The sequence below is a fragment of the Gobius niger genome, assembly GCF_951799975.1.
Source record: "Gobius niger genome assembly, chromosome: 6".
NCBI classification, from domain to species: domain Eukaryota; kingdom Metazoa; phylum Chordata; class Actinopteri; order Gobiiformes; family Gobiidae; genus Gobius; species Gobius niger.
In genome coordinates, this window is record NC_136857.1 from 19,470,423 (window position 1) to 19,486,436 (window position 16,014).

The 16,014-nt window shown below is 39.9% G+C and overlaps 1 protein-coding gene across 1 annotated transcript in view; it reads left to right on the forward strand.

Moving 5' to 3' along the window:
* The first annotated feature begins 530 nt into the window (after positions 1–530).
* Positions 531–16,014, forward strand: part of LOC306964260 (vitamin D3 receptor A) — a 60,816-nt gene continuing 45,332 nt past the window's right edge. Inside the window, exons 1-2 of the mRNA XM_079558253.1 lie at positions 531–626; positions 1,508–1,637. The gene's annotated coding sequence lies outside the window, so the exon portion shown is untranslated. The remainder of the gene's footprint in view (positions 627–1,507; positions 1,638–16,014) is intronic.

Below are 16,014 nucleotides of genomic sequence, written 5' to 3' on the forward strand. Positions count from 1 at the left end.
AACTGTTTTTATGAAAATGGTGAAAAAATGTCCTCAGGTTTGAGTTTGAGGAGCTGTGGTTACCATGGTAATAGTCACAGAGTAGGACATTTGGGCTCAAATGAAACATGAAAATGTCTTCTTTACAATGATACCAAATACAATGGTGTAAATCAGTATCTAATGGGCTGGAAATGGCCTCAACCAAAAAAAGGACCAGTGTCAAAAGCGACTTTTTTGACATGGCGTTGGTTCACTTCAACAGCTGAAAACTATGATAAAGCTGTAACTCTGAAAAGGCTATCATACAAAAATATAAACCTCAGACATGGACCTACTTAAAAATCAATGATAGCCTTTGCCACCTTTTCGGTACCGATATTTGGTCTGGCCCATGGACTAATATGGTTGGAGGCTGCTGGAGGCTCAGCTGAGGATTGATAAGGCCCGCAGCCAATCGGCAGCGCGCTTTTCCACCGTCGAGCGCTGTGATTGGCTGCCGCCCGGATTATATATATGTATAGAAATGCCTGCCTGTTAAACTGGGGGCGGGACTATCTAAAGAAGTGCTGTCCATCTATGTTGATACAGATCTAAAAACTGGACTAACACCGTGTCTACTTGCGCGTCTTTTCGCATGGATTAATGTAAGTTCATTTACACCCTTTCCTTGTCTGACGGAGTCCTACGCGGGGCAACGGCGTGTTGGAACAGTGATCGAGTGTTGCAGTTTTCGTTTTTTTTTTCTTCTTGTTTCGCTTTTGCTGAGAAGTGCTTTCAGGCCGAGTGACACGCGCTGCTCGGGCCAGTGTGAGGAGTACGGTAGTGGCCGTTGCGTTTGCAGTTATTATTGCTCTATAGCAGGCTGCTAATAGTGTGGCAAAAGCGCTGTCAGACAATGTCCCTCTATGTTGCACTCAAAACCACCATAGAGGGACATTTTCACAGCTGTTCTGTTATTGTGCCATGCTTTCTTTGTGTTTGGAAATTTTGCATCAGAGCTAGGACTGCTGCTGCTGTTTTTTTTTTTTTTTTTTTTTTTCCCAATGCAGTGACCGAGCCCCTTCAACGTGTCCCCGTGAATGGAGAAACGCAGCGAATCCCGTTTGGGATGCAATTGATTTGCTTAAATACATTGAATACCATTCTTAATACAACAGACATGTAATGTTTTACTCACTAATGGTTGACGATTGGATATTATTCTGAAAATCTACTTTTTTTCCGGCCACTATTTAATCTTGTGCTTTTGTGGTAAATGTAAGTTTTGCTGTCGCTATTGTCAAAGTTTTATCCGAGCTCTAATCTGTCAACTTCATGAATTTATAGCGGAATTTTAATGAATATGCAAATGTATCATTAGCAAGACTTTAGCCAACTAGTTAGCTCCATTTTAAATGTTTGTTTTTGCTATATTTGACTCCTAATAATAACGGTACGTCATCGTGGTCAGCCCCACGCCATTCCCACTCGTCTGGCCGTTACTTAACCAGTCCCTAATCACGCCTCTTTTCTTCTTTGTTGACAGTTTTTTTTTCATATCAAGGACAAAGTTTTCTACTTGGGGGAATAGTGTAAGCCGCCTTCAACTTTAAAATCCCGGGGAACTGTCTGAATTCCAAGACTGAGCCAAGTTAAAGGTTGATATGCCACATCAGGTAAGGGACAATGTCTAAAATTGGACACTACGCAATGTTGTGATGCTAGCCGCTGTGCGTAATGTTTGCCACAGGGCTAATTCGCCTTTATTTCAGTGGGATACAATGTTTACATGCGGGTTTGCACCACATGACTTGCACTGTGCACGTCCATATGGCATTTTAGCTCCCATTCTACACTCTCCATGCCCCGCTGAGGCGTTACTGTGAGGCGGGCGCTTCCCTCCACATTCCACATGTGTATGCCTGCCCGCAGTAATACGGCTATAGTCTGTGCGCAAAACACTGCAAATCCAAAACGCCGATGGCCAAATAAACCTAGGTGGTTACGGTATTGTATTCAACTGTGTATGTCGCTGCATTGGAGCGTTCCTGGGAGTCATGTAGAAGGTATGTTGTGATTTTGCAAAGAGACTAGGGAGGTGTCAGTGTGTGTGTGAAGTGAGTGGAGGCTGGCTGCACTCTGCTGCAAGGCGCGGGAGACAAAGGGACTCGTACGCATGGAGCTGAGGGGAGTCCCAAACACGAGGTTAGGCTTAACATGGTCCAAGGAAAGACTCTGTGCTGGACAGGCCACACACATGCATGCGCCATACCCCAGCTCGGCTTTTGCAATGAGCTGTGCTTATTACTGACGTTTAAGTGTTTGTTAATTAACATATAGAGTGGTACAGTGGCGAATGGATATCAGAGCATAAACATAGTGTGGATCCCTTTTGGAAGGCCTGCATATTCAAGGCTAAAAATATAAAGTGTAGTATGTTATGCAATGCCTAGAGCACTTTCTAGAATAACATAAAATAGAAGAGAATAGTTTATTAATTTTGGTGCATTTAGAACCATGACAACTTCAGTGTTGTGTGTTTAAGTCACTAGAGGTGTGTGTTTAAACGTTTTGGCAAAGAGTTTGTGCTTTTACACCCTTCCTGTAACAAGTTAATAACAGGTTTCCTACCTGACTCCACCGTTGTTGGTGCAACAGCCTGTGTTTCTTATTAAGTTTATTCACAAAAAGAGTAGAAACAATAATTGTCTTCTCTGGTCTTTTAATGGAAAAGCAGATTTCGTTTTAGTTTTAGAAGGGACAATCTTTGATACTTTAAGTTAAATTAAGACTTGAATCCAAAAGTCACAGAAATTAGTAGTTTTCTTGTACTAAAGCAGTTTGCTCGTTCTTGATTCTAACAGCTGTTTTGGGTAACCTTTTTACGTAACAGTTGAATAAACATGCATATTTTTCAGACAAGTAATCACTCACATTTCAATTCTGTTGCGTTGGCTTAAGTGTTTTGATACTATTCTTCAGCTCTCTATTCATTGTATCTTTTATGACTTCATTAGTTGTTGTCAGTGCTATATACTCACCAAGAATCACTTTCACAACATTTTTACAAAACTTTACTCTTCTTACAAACTTAAAATCCAATGCCAGGCCACCGTTGCGGAGGAACAGACGTCGTTACAAACGTCTTATCAAGCAGTATGACTAATCTGATTTTAGCATGCAAACATAGACTCTGATCCTAAAAGTTGTGCAGTTGGTTTCTCTCACAATTTTCACTATTGGAATCAAACAGCCCTGTGTCAATCAATTGTTGGCCCGTGTGCCGTGGCGTCCCGGAAATTGCAAGTTTGGTTGCAAAAAAAAAAGAAAAGGCCGATCAGACTTTTTGCTGACGTATGACAAGTTCACCTAAAGACTCCCTCCCACTCGGCCATTACCTGAGTGAGCTGCAAAAGACTCATTTTTTATAATGAGGTGCTTAGTGGAGCGCATTGTACAGGGGAGGCTGCTGAGTTACGGGCAGGTTGTAAAATGATAACAGATGCATGGGCCCCTCGCAGCAGCGTACTGTTTTGAGATGTAAGCTAATTCCCAGAAATATGGAATGTACGTGTGTGTGCCACTCCAACCACTGACATTCTCCTGTGCGCACAGCCTTTTGAGCGTGGGATCACTCTGTCTTCTATTATTCCTTCCTTTCTGTGTACCTTTCAGAAATGCTGGGATCTTTTCAAGACACTATTTTTTTCCCCCTCGCAAATGGAAGAAGTAAAAGAGATGGCGGTCTGGCAGAGGTGTAAATCGCCCTGTGTTGGTTTCATGGAAGAGCAGCAATGCTTTGAAAATGAGGTGTTGCAAATTGGCCTTTTACTTTGGCCTATTTGTTAATGCTTACATAAAAAATAATATATGACCTAAAAACATACCTGTAACATTTAATGTCCTGGTTTTCATTATGAGTGGTGCAAAGTTTTGCTTGATGTTTGTGTGGCACACTGTAGACCCGTTGATTTATGCAAATGTGTTATTAATTTTACAAGGTCCTTTTTGCACAACAAAGATGTTTTTCCCTGCACAACATTAGCAAAATTCAAATCTGTCCAAATAGTAGTATTGGCTTTTACATTTTTATAAGCAGGCCTTTTCATGCAATCCCCTGCTAGTCATATAAGGGTACCTGGAAACAAACTTTAAAGTTTTTAAAATAAACTGTCTAAACGGCGGATGATAAGGAACATTTCTTAACCTTATAGTATTGTTTTCCCAGTCAATCTACAATCCTGGAATAACACCTAGAGGGTGAGTCCTTTAGCTCTGCAGATTCTTTTAAAATAACCATTAAATCTTTTGTCTTAAGGGTTTTGCAAGTAACCTGCCAGAATAGTCTGGCCACACTTGAACCACAAACACTTTTCAACATCTTTAAAAAAATAAATAATACTCTTATAGGTAACATGCCAGTTTTTACCACTAAATATTTCAAGTCAATTTGTTGGATCAGAACCAAGGTCAAATTCACCCTCTCTCCCCCGCCCCACTATTTTTATTAAACTATTGGTTTATTTTTATAACTGCAGCGTGAGCGTGCCCAGCTTTACCACGAGTATCATCCTCGGTGTTTACATGAGATGGAAGATATACAATATTCAGAATGCACTCATACGTGGATTACCATGGCCTGTCATCATCTTTCTCCAGTGGTCCGACCGCCATTCAATAAACATGTTCTGCTGTTTATCTCACACAAAGACTCTCTCTGACTACTCGCTGCGGCGGATTTTGACCTCAGCAGATAGCAGGTGTTTACACTGGCAGATCCCCGTGGCTTTCTGGACGGGCACAGTGGATGGATGTGTGCGGCGTGTAGAATAGATCAGAGGAGGAGGAAAGCAGAAGCCCTCGTGACATTTGGACAAGCATTGACGTCGGGATACCAGTGTGCCGTACGTGAGCTAATGGGTTCCTTATGGGCGGTAATTGTTGAGCAGAAACATTAGTGTACTACAGGCTCATTGTCTGTTGTCATCAGCGGGGTCCCCAGGGAGTGGAATCGAATGTCAATGGAGTCTTATGTCACACATAGGGTCATACAGTGTCCATATGGGAACGTTGAAAAGATGTTACGTTACTGATGATGGTGTTTTTTTTGTTTGTTTTTCTCCATTTTAAAATCAAATGAGGAAATGTACTGCTTTCCTTGCCCTGACAATTGGAAACATTCTCTTTCATCTCGAAAAGAAAAAAAAAAACATTGTGTGGTCAGTTTGTTTGTTTAGAATATGAAGAATTTGGAGCAGAAACAACATATCTTTTCTGCTGCTAATAGCAACAAGTAAAATAGTTCAAGATGGCTTTTCACTTGTAGGTTTCATCGTCATCAGAGAGGCCAAATGTTTTGTATAATATTACAGTCAACTAATAATTTTGGTATTTTTCAAAATTGAGAATCAGCGTATAGCTTAAAAAAAATAAATAAAAAATAAAAGAACATCATGAAGCCCATGATATAGTTGACATTTCATGTGGTTTGACTTGACCGAGGAAAATGAATGTACACAGTAAGTTTTTTAAGGCAAATCTTTGTGTCACATGTCTACTGCAATAAAACAGCAACACAATCTTTTGCATTATTCGTGCTGAAATAGATAAAATATGATACAACTAAGTAGGGCTGTGTGATTATAGGAAACGTAACAACATCATAACGTTATTCCAATTACAGTTAATATCATAATACTTCAACTACCAAATAGATTTCTGTTTACTTAACGTAATTGGACCAAAATGATGGACTTAAATTGGATTCAGACTGGAATTAAATCTAAATTTCTTGGAAACTAGTGACATTGCTCAACTATTTTTACTGCCCAAGTTCTTCAAAAACAAAAAAATTCTGGTTTAAAATGTAAAATATTCAAAAATGTTGTCCTTGTCTGTTCAAAGTGACTTTGCTCGCCTCTAACTGTGTGTATCTTTTCGGGTGTTTGTTAAGACTTTGTACAAATAATCTTTTTTTGGAAAAAAACAATATGTCTCTATTTCCTAGACCTGCCCCCATAGAGAGTTCTTACTTGAGGGCTGCTTACGAAAACGGCCGCTTTAATGAAAAAAAAGAAAAAAAGTCAACGCAATAACAGTCTCTCAACAAGCTCTACCAGCTACAGAATCCGAACCGTACTTCGTAACATTATTTCTTGTCGGTTTACTTGAAAGACTTGAATTTTCCCGACTTTTCCATCGATTTAAGTCCGGTCCCTTTAATTACGTAGATGGCTGAGTTAAATTTTACAGCCACACTAAAAGCACGCCTGGCTCATTAGTACAGGCACTGATTAAACCTGCCGCCGTGTGTGTGGATATGTATGAAGTGCTGTAGCGGGGACTTGCAGTGGGGGAAGTGTTTTCTGTAATCTGGGAGAAACCATCAGAACGGGAGACCTGTTGTGCGCACGCAGCTTAGTCACACTGTACGAGCTTGAGGCGTGAACTTCATTGTATACGCTTTTTTTCAGACGTCTTTGTTTAATTCAGTAATCGTGCATTTAAATCACTGCTTGATTTGATCCAATCAGAAACAGCATGAGGTTGCTTACTCTTTTGTGTTGGCCCGCTTGCTAGTTGATAGGATCGCATGCCACTACAAGGAAGTGAAATGATAAAGTCACAAAAAATTTCTATTGTGTTTTTTTGCACTACGACGTCATTTCGGCATCACTCCTGTGAGAATCCAGAAACTGTGAGACCAAGTCGGGCCACACACACAGTATCAGAGTTACCTTTTTCATCGACGCATCATTCTCCCTGCAAGTTCAACGAACAGAACTCGATCAACTGTGCTAGCTACGTCATCCCTGCGTTTATCGAAACACTTTACCTGACTTTGCATTGCCACATTAACAGCTCGTACCGTGTGACGAGCTCCAGAGCAGCCCCACAGGCCGGGGGTAATGGAAGCGCGAGGGCGGGTGCGGACAGTGGTGCGTGTTATGTGGAATGGCCCCGCAGTGAGACGGGAAACATAAAACACTCAAGTGAGATTCAGCTCCTGTATGTCTCCGTCTCTCTGTGCCGGGGAGGAGGCCCAGTTTAGGGGCTCTTTCATTCCTCTATTGGTCCCGTCTGATGCTACTGTAGGCGGGGACGCACGGACAGACCCATGGGGGAGGTGGAGCTGATGGTCGTAACTCAACATGAGCCCCCCCCCCCGTCCCAAAAGCTGACTCCACCCATTTGATCCTGTTGGCGGGACAAAAACGAAGCCCCCAGACGTGTTCGAGCTATGGCGGATTGTACTTTGATTTATGAATGGATGAATGATCTGGGATGGTTCGCAGCGACCTGCCAAATTCACATTTCTGTGGCTATTTGGGAAACCATTAAAATGCTGTTCTACATGTGTCGCTGTGTTGAAGAGTATCTCATTGGTGTATTGAAGTGAGCTCATTAAATATAGCTGAAATAGGTGAAAAGTTGGCATTTGCTGGTATATGTAGTTTTGAAAGAGTATTGTCAAAAACATGTTTGAGAAGTTAAAAGTATGCATTTTAATTGACAGGTCTGCAGTGTATACTGTGGCCGAAACAGCATTGAAGGAATACAATGAAAACGATTCTGTTTTAAATGGTACTGGTGAAAAAAAAAAAGAAAAAAAAAGAAAAGTGTTTTAAAGCTGATAGTAAATGCCATATTGTCTTTGAAGATTTTTTGTGAAATAATTGCTCTAAAAATCTACAAATAATGAAACAGAAAATTGATCATATACAGTAGGTCCATGTTCTTACTATACCACACGAAAACCCTGAATGTTCCGGACAAATTTCATAGCTCAAAGTTGACTCTCGTTTGACCCCTGTTGTTGCCAGGCTGTGACATAATCGGCATACCCTCCATAGAATGCTGTGACATAATCTGAAAGCACGCAAAGGGGTGCATAGTTCATAGAGTCATTCTCTTCTTCTCCTGTTTTTTGGGCTCGCTGTGTGGTTCTTGGCAGAAAATTGAAAATTACAACTGACATTTGTAGTGTATTATTTCCTCCTGGTTGGCATTTTAAGCTCTCATCGCCATGCTGACATCCTGAATACGTTTTATAGACCTCCTTATCCATCGCCTCACTCTTTTAGGCAGACAGGAGGCGGACTGCATCTGGCTGCTTTACGTCTACCCTTAGATTTATAATTGCTCTTAAAATCAGGTCTCGGTCGGCTTCCAAATGTGTTCCAGTATCCTGGTTTGTGATTTTCGGTAAATCCACTCTGTTTACATGGTTCGTTCTGCCTCATGGCTACTTTTTTGCCTTTAATTCTACGGTAGATGTGCTGTTCATCTAGGAAAATTCATATATTGGCTTTCAGGCTTAATTATCATAGTGCTGCAAAACCATGTCAGTACAATAATCTGGCAATGCTTCTCTATATATTTGTAGCCACCCCTCCCAGTCCCCCGCACACCTCCCCCACCATAATGTGTGTTTAATATTGTTTGCTCAGAGGTTGGAATCTCTTCAGGCCAAATTTACTTCAGTAATTGTGGCTTGTGGTCTCCTAAAGTGATTACTATATTCTCCCTAGACACGTCGCTATAGAATCAGTAGTAGCAGTAGTAGCTCTAATATCTCTGCAGAAACATGAATCAGCACGTCAAGGGGGTGTATTTTTTAAGTTCTTTATAGAATAATAGGCTATTGTAGATCTCTCTGAATATGTTGGAAAATGAATTAAAGCTTTGGGACTTGAATTGGCGATCTTGAGTAGGCTATTGGGTTTTACAAGTGTTCCATTATTTTGGTTAGATTAGCAAACTTATGGTTTCTCATCATGTCCTTAAAGACTTTGCCCTGGGACTCCCGCAACCGTCGGAATGACAACGGGAGTGGCTTTGTGAATGTGTAGGAACATGTAGCATAAAGAAAGTTTACAGGTTTTTGGAGTAAATATTAGGGATGCACTGATCCGATCAGATGTTGGAGCTGATACCGGAAAAAATATGATATCGGGCACTGGCTACAAATATCCGATAGTGAACCGATACCAGTTTTGACTCTCAACGCCTTAAAAACACAACTTTCACCACCTAAGTCTAAGTGAATATGGGCATGCTGTATATCATTTTGAAGCAAAAACCTGAGTTGTACCGTAATTCAATCGCTAAGTTAGTTTTAACCTCTGCAAAGGTATATTTGACTGCCGCACAAAATCCCATCAGTATGCTAAAGCTAGTGGGTGCATGCTAATGCTTGCGGAAACTAATCAAGCCTGGGTAAGAACCTATGATAGAAATAAATAGGTTCTTCAATAAAATGAAATAACCACTGCTGAAGCCAAATGTTTGTATTTTAATTTAAGAAATAACTGATGCAGCATATTTTTAATGATCAGATCACTTCTATTAATGTAACCTGAAGCCTGTCATATACCCAAGGACATTTAGAGTGGAAAAGTCCAGTGATCCTTGTTAAATGTTTATCCAATAGTTTATCAATAGATATAATTGATCTGTAACATCGTGACAAAATGGAGAAAAGAGTAAATAAAAATGTTCACTAAGAGGAACTTTTAACAAAGTCTCTTAGTATCGGTAAATCTCGGATATCGGCAGATACTCAAACCCCAGTATCAGAATCGGTAGCAAAAAAAGCTGGATCGGTGCATCTCTAGTAGATATTTGATATTTGCACTATTCATATGAGATCAAATGAGAGCGTTAGGCGGAGCTTTAACATCGCTTGGTCGTATGTGGCAAACAAAATTTCTTTTAGCAAAACGTTTGATCCACTCTTTAGTTCTTTGATGAAAAGCCCGAGTAAACTTAACCTTATGTACTGCTGCTGGTGTGATCTCGTCGTGTGTTCAGCCTGTTATCAATAGTATCTATCTGATCGATGACAGGAACATGAAGCACTGAGCACTGCGTAGAGGAGAGTGGGGTAAGATGCAACACTTTTTGCTTTGGTGGTTTGGTGGTTGTTGTGTAAAAACAGTATGAAATAGATATTTTTTTTAATTAACATTTTGGGATGTTTTCTAGTTTGCATCTTTAGAAATTGTCTGGAAATTTGCTTTTAAAAATGTTGATCTTCAAAAAAAGTTATCTTGTGGCTCATTTTACTTTGAACCCGGTCTTGGGGTAAATTTACCCATTTTAAAGGTGAAATTGACACTAAAGATAAATTAGATTAAATTTTGTTTTAATTCAAAAGATAAAGACCTGATTGAGGCAATAAAATACATACAGAAAAGAAATCCTTGTACCTCATAAGTTGTCGATTACAGGAAAGAAATAATTGCATTTTAATATCTATTTCACAGATCACATTAATACTCTACACATTTTTTCCTGCTTTTTGTACTGAAAAAACAAATAAACTGAACCCCCCAAATAGTTGAACTAAACAGAAAAGTTGAATGTATAATTACAGCCCTTATAGCATGCGTTTTTTTAAAGCTACTGCAATATGCCTCCTAAAGAAAATCAACTACAGCTTATTATAGCAAAGGTAAAGCTTGGTATGAATAAAACGTTTAATTTATATAATATAGCAAATAATGGTACAAATCTTGCTGCAACAAAACTGTTCAGTGCGCCATCGCAGTTCAGTGCCAGTCCTTTCTCTTCCCTGTTGGCCTTCTTCTTATTATTGACGTATTCATCCTATTCTTATCACAACACCATTTGTTTGGCAGCAGTTTCAAGGTTATCTGACGATGGCAAAAGTGAAGACAATTGCGCAGCGATAGTATTGGGCTTGCTTTCACGAGATACCACAGACTTAAAAAGCTCCAATTGCTGTAATGACAAGAATGAAAAAATCTGTTTAGGGGCCAGCGCTAGGTTTTGGTTGTAAATCTGATTAAGCACAAATTTGCTCAAGAAGAACAACAACGGTTTTGTTTATCAAGTCATTTGGCCTGCTCCGAGGACTTAGAGCAAGGCCTAGAAGCAAACCAGAAAACACATTCCCTCAACAGATGAAGAAGAAGAAGGAAAAAAAACAAACACCCCCCCTCGCAATGCACAAATTTAAATAACTTCATTTTCTGAGCTACACATTTAGTGGAATGCTCTTGTTTCGCGCTCACTTGTGTGCAAAGTTGGCAGTACCCTGTGTCCAGCCACTCTCAAAGGAAACAAACTGTCATTGCTTCTAATTACTTATTGCTTACAGCTGCAAACAGAGAACGGTTACAAGCGCTGATCCTCGGTTGGACGCAAAACAACAGGACCGAAATGTCTGGGCAGAAATTTACTACATCCGCTCGCAAAGGACAGTAGGAGACTTTTCAGGCACTTTTACTCAAAAAAATGTTGGCTCATTTGTCGCAATTTGAGCCGCCAATAAGCGCCTCGGCATGTCTGTCCTGTTTACCGAGGAGAACGCGAGGGAGCGGAGAGAACTGCCAGCGTGGGTTTTTTAGCACAGAGGAGGATACATGGACGTGGAGTTGTAAAATGGATGATTGTGTTGGAAGTGCTGCGCATTCGCGATCGAAGCGGATTTGCAATTTTGACTTGCTGCGACTTGCAAATCGCAAAGGCAGCAGTTACTTAAGGCCAGTGTTTCCCAACCAGGGGTACGGGGACCCCTGTGGGTACTCGAGGACCTAGCAGGGGGTACTTGGAACTATTTCAGATTGAAAAAAGGGGAAAATGTATCATCATGTATCATTTTTGATAGGAAAAGCTATATTTTTCAGTAAAATGTGTTGCTTTGGGAGAATTTTAGGTTTATTTTGACTGCAACTTTGTCCTTTTTCTTACAAATACCACTTATAATTAATTACTTTACAAATAATTACTTTCTAAATAAACTGCAACACCCTTGAGGTAGGGGGTACACGGTTGACCACTGAAAGGCCCAAGGGGTACGAAAGACAAAAAACGTTGGGAACCACTGACTTAGGCAATAAGATATTCTTTGAAAACCATGAAACGTATAAAGTCTCCACGGGGTCAGATAAAGTTTAAAACATCTGAAAACCCAATAGTTTAGAGGTCTACGAAGATGTTCTGAAATGCATATAGTTGTTGTACTTGATTAGTAGTTTTCTTTAATGTTAGAATACACAAAGAACTAATTCTTGACATTAAAACGTCAGCCTAATTGGATAACCTGTCAGAAAAGGAGAACACCTATCCAATAGTAGGGAGGATATCCTCATCCAGCTTTTTGAGCTCCTGATACGATTTTTAACACTTCATGCCAGCCGATCCGATGCAGTCTTTTCGTATTATAATGATATGATGGTTATATATATCCTTTGTAATTAAGAATAAGGATAAATTGTAGACCTATTGCTTATTACAGTAGTTAAACCAACTTGGCAGTTTATTACAGGCCTGTGCTTTTCCATAAATATGTAAACCTACATTTTAAACTAGAAGGTAATGTTGGATACCAGAGGCTGCATTTTTGCAAGAACTGATTCTTTTTGCATGAATGCTACTATTGTTTCAGATGATAAAAAAAAAGAAAATAAAATAAATAATACTAGTTTCAATACCGAAAACCTTGCTGGATTATTATTTGACTGTGCACGATCAGAACCATAGAATAGAGAAAAACCATGCCACCTCCACATGTAATGCAATGCATAGGCTATAATCCAGAAAACACACATGCGACCTTCTTATCGTGAGGCCAACCTATTCCACTGTGCCACAGTTATTAAGCAAAGAAAACTATATCATTAATGTGTGCAAGTAACATAATGAGTGTTGTTAATTTATCTGGTTACTCAACACCACATTTTCTTCCAACTTCTACTTTGGCTTTTCTAAAATTAGACCCGAGTTGCACAGCAGGCCCAATCACAGCTCAAAGCACTTAATTTCACACATGGACCAGCGGTACCCTGTTGGACATGTACGCGAAGCTTACCAGATCACTACCGGGGAGATTTCACTTGCTTGAATGGTTCGCAAAGGCAAATCAAAGAAGCAGTGGATAGTATGTGAGTAGATTGGTATTTTTTTGAATTGGTGAGATATGTCAAGATATCAACTAGAGCAATCAGCTAGCTTTAGGAGGAGTAAGTCGAGAAAAGTGTCTGTATTTGAGCATGGAGCTGCATTAAACTGAAATTCCACTGAATCATGATCTCTCCAAACTGCCAGATGGTCACAGGAATCAGATCACAATTTGATTTTCATTGTCATATCGCCCAGTCCTTTCGAGATTAGAACTATACGACTGGTGCAGTACAGCCAGCCAGCTTCTGTTTTTCTCAGTTTCACAGTGGGCTGGTCTGTTATACTCTTGATAGGTGGTGTCTGAGTGGATAGAGATTTTAACTAACTATAAACTAAACTATCATGTTCTGTCGTGTTCACTGTTACGCATTTGTTGTGGATGCGATTGTATGCTATAGCTCTCAGATTTGTGTGCACACTGCACTGTGTATTCTGAGTCAGCTGTGTGACACACTCTTTCTTAGCTCTGTCTACGGTTTCACTGGACTCTCTCCAGTCCATTTCTGACACTTTCCTTGCTGTTCCTCCAGCATTCACTCCTGCTTTTACATTGCCTTTCCTGTTAAAGTTTGTTACAGGACAAGATCATGGATTCAAGTTGTAGCTGATGATCTTTTTTTCTTTTCTTTTGCTTTTGAGTCACAGAGGAGCTCTGTAGGGGAGCAGTTGCACTGTGGAGGGTCTGTGTGAAAGCTTTGGAGAGTTGTTGTTCCAAATTTAATAAGACCTCATGGTGACAGGCTGTTTTGTTGTTGGCATATTATATTGTACTGCGCAAATAATGAAAGTGTTTGCGATTTGCTGACAACAATTATTTGCGATTGAGATTCATTTGCGATTGTGCAAGCCCCTGTGCAGCGTCTTGAAAAGGAAGGCTTGTTGTGACGGCACCGTGAGCAAGAAGAGCAATACATGATGGGTGTGTATTGCCATTTTGTTAATAATGCTTGTAATGAAACTTCGAAAGTGTGTAACTGCATGTACATAATCCAGCTAAACCTCTCAGAAATGTGGTAATCTATCAGGTGATGCTCGGTCAAAACTCTACAGTTTCCCCTTATTTTCTAGCCTTTTGCTCGTCCACTCAGCCTGGGTGCTGTGTCCTGAGCTGACCATTCGGACACACTCAACTGCTCAGCTACAAGAACAAACCCTGGCACAGCTTCCTCAAGCCGGGCAGCACCACATAATTAAATGACACTGCGCGGCCCATTGACTCTGAGCAGATCAGATACGGTTAGCACACCTCACTGTAGAACTCTTGCTCTAATTCCACTCCTGTTTTCTTTTTTTGTTTCATGTGGGCTTTTCACGGCTTGTGGCGCTTGTGTTAGCTGCCGCGGTGTGTAGCATAAACGGCTTGTCCCAAAAATGTAATATCAAAGTGGTCAGGAAGTTTAAGATTTGTCCTATGTTGAATGTGCTCTTTGGTATTCAGAGAGCAGAAAAAGATGAAAGAAAAGAAGAAAAAAAACAAGGAGCCCCAGACTCATGAAAATGCTTTTTTACATAAGAAAAAATAAATAAAACCATTTATTTAAACTCTTTAAAAACCCTGATGAAGGCTGTTGACGTTCTGTGTGCGGGAAGAATTGACATTGATGTTTAAATATCATGTTATAATTATTGTAAAGGTGCATTATGTAAGTTTTTATTTATAAAAAAAACAAGCAGTTATCAGTGCGTATTTGAGCTTTCAGTGACTCAGCAGCAGCTGTATGGTTAGCATGGTGCCTGTATTTTCCATTTTAGTGGCCTCTAGGATGCTCCAGGATCCATTGTTTTTAGGATTTCTTGGGTTTTCTCTGCTGATCTGACCAGCTCCATGGTTACACATACACTCCATTCAGAAAACCTGCCAGAACCCTAATAAAACAATTGCTCCTACAGCATCACAGAGGCCACTGTAATGAAAAATAAAGGCACCATGTGAACCACCCATACAGTCGCCGGGTCACTGAAAGGTCAAATACACATTCAACTTTCCCCTATAAGTTACATAATGTACCTTTTCTTCTTTTTAACAAAAGAAAAAACAAAGATCTTTTTTTCATAAATGTTATGGCAACTGAAGAGAGAAGGACATCACTATTTTAAAACAAAAAATACCTCCAGTTTTGCTTATTTATAATATGATTATTTTAAGTGTACTGAATGTTGGATTTATTTTTATTTCAAATTTTGCTTATTATGTAGCATTGAGAATAGATTAAAAAAAATGATAGTATGTAAGATACTTTCAAAGTAGTAGATTCACAATAAATGCTTTTGTTATAATGTAACCTATAGATTGTTATTGCTCATTTGTTTTTACAGTCACACATCCTCAGAGGGATTTTCTCTGCTCACTGGTGTCAGATAGACAGTTCTAGCAACCCTCACCAAGGTTGAGTGGCCCCACCACTGGCAGGATGCCAAGGACTGCAGGGAGGTCAGGTATTTTAATTCAACTTAGCCAGGAAAGGAAATTGTTCGCACCGGAGTGAAGCAAACAGCAGAATCGTACCTCTGTGGCCGGTATCTGATATTCCTAATCTGGAAAAGGATGAAACATAACTCTGACATTATATCGTGTTTATCTGCAACACTAGAGCGTTTCATAGGTTTGTTTGTGAGACTAGTTGTAAATGAAACCTGGTTAAAGCCCTGATTCACTCACTGGCTTTCATTTCTTTCCACTGAATCCGTCCCGCTGGCAGCGCAGCTCTGGCCGATTCACCAACACTTGCATAACTCCACCATTCCACAAATACTTCTGCTCTATCTCCATGCTGCGTTTGCTGATTTGTCGTATTTTTAACCTATTTTTGTTGACACAAGACATTATGTTTTAGACTCCATAGGTTTTCCTCAAATTTAAAGAGTTGAGAGTGGATAAGAGACACATTTATGTCCGTGTATGCATGAATATGGAATCAATCATTTGAGATTTTTATTGTCAAGTTTAAACTTTTGAACTAAGGAATCAAGTTTCTGAAAGAAACACTTCAAGGTTTTCAGCCCGTGAAAGGGTCTATACTTTCAAAGCCCTCAATTGCAAACAGACATCCGACTATGTTCACACAGTGTCTTAAGGGCAAAATAAACCTATGCATATTTTAGGTTTTAATAAAGTCACTTACA